Below are 1,956 nucleotides of genomic sequence, written 5' to 3'. Positions count from 1 at the left end.
TTGTAATTATTATGCAACTTATATGAGCATAGAAGAGGTCTCTTTGACTCATTGGATTAGAGAGTGATAGATGCCAAGCTTTCGAACTATTACCATACTGTTTATTTGACTAAATTTTGCAGTGTTTTAAAAAATTTCAGAGCAACATCATGAGGAGGTTCGCCTTGGAAACCTGAGGAGATTTCAATTTAGAGAGCTTCAGATGGCAACAAACAACTTCAGCAGCAAGTACTTGGTTGGATGATGAATTGAAGGATGGAGCAAGTTTCATGCTTGGTTTACTTTTGTGTATTTTGTAATGTTTCTGTTTTTCATTTTTAAAGTAAAAAATGTTCAAGATTATATAACTTTATTATGTTATGCTTTCAAATTTAAATTAGAACTAAGATCTCATGAATTAGACATATTCATGGTTTGAATTAGTTATTGATTAATGTAATACTTGTGGTTTATCAATCTATTGAGAATTACATTTTATGATTAATTTTGATTTTTTTTTTATCAAAATACAATAATGAAAATCTTTTAATTAAAAAAAAAACCTTATAAGTATACTTATCAAAATAAAATTTAAAATATATTATCCACACTAAAGTAACAAAATTTTATTACTAGACTTTTAATATGTTATATATGTTATGATTTAGAAACATATTATAAGCGTAAAAAATCATTATGGTTTATATAATATAACAAATTAAAAATGTTATCAAAATAATCAAATGTAACAGTTGAAAAGTGTTATGAAAAAAGTACAAGATTAAATTTCAAATTTATAACCAAAAACTCTATCTAAATGTTATTATTTCAATATTATAGCACCTAAAAATGTGTTATTGAATAGTTTAAGATAACATCGAACATAACATTCAAAAACTGTTATAGAAAAGACTGGACTTTTAATAACAGGGGCTATGTTAGCATTTTCAGAAGTGCTATCAATAGTCCCGGTTAGCAGTTTTTAAGTGTTATGAATACTGTTTTTTCTTGTAGTGTAGCTTTGATCCATCGACTCCTTGGGCACGACCCCCCCCCCCCCGAGCCCTAGCGCTCACCTAAACACAACCATAGGCCAAAGTCATCATCAAATATCAAGTCCAAAACCTAGCCCCAGGGCCAATTCCGAGCCCCCGGGAAGTCCTAGTTCCACCAAACAAGGTGGTGGAAACAAACCCCAAACCCTTGGTCAAAAACCCTTGCAAACAACCCTAAAATCCCCTTCAGAAGACAGGGTAGCACTACAGCGCTCATGGGAGGGCGCTACAACGCTACAAACAGAAGCAAAATCCCCTCAGCATGCATGGCCTAGCACTACAGCGCCCAAAGGCTAGCACTGTAGCGCTAGTCATAGACATACCAGCACCAGTTTTCCCTTCCTGCGATTTCCTCGAACCAACCTCAACCAAAACTTCTCCAAACCTTTACCAAACTCAAAGACAACCTTATGATCACACTCCACTCATCCCAAGCACCCCAAATACCTAGAACTTAAGCACATGCATCCCCAAACACAAAATTCACCATAACAACTTCTAGACATTAAAACTCAGCAGAAACCAGTAGAACAATAAAATTAGAAGCTTAGAATTTATACCTTTGGTGGAATTTCGACCTCAAGTTGCCTCTAAACTTCCTTGGCTTGCTCTTCCTCAACTCTTGGCTCCAACTTTCCTAAAATTCCCCATCAACACAGCTTAGATATCTTAGCTAAGAACCAAAACCAGAGCTGAAGAATCTTACAGAATTTTACCTCAAGTGCTGGTGAGTTCTTGCTAAACCTCAGCCAATTCCTCAAACCTAGCTTAGGATCCTTGATGCTCAGCCTCTCCCAGCTCTCCTCTGAGCTTTGCTCCAAAAATCCTCAAGAACTGATGAAGGAAGTATAAACCGACCTTAGAAAACTCTCTCTGTTTTCTCCCTTTCTTTTTCTTCCTTTTCTCTCTTTCAGACTTCTAC

The sequence above is a fragment of the Humulus lupulus genome, chromosome 6 (genome assembly GCF_963169125.1).
Source record: "Humulus lupulus chromosome 6, drHumLupu1.1, whole genome shotgun sequence".
NCBI lineage: Eukaryota > Viridiplantae > Streptophyta > Magnoliopsida > Rosales > Cannabaceae > Humulus > Humulus lupulus.
This window is presented reverse-complemented; position numbering follows the sequence as displayed.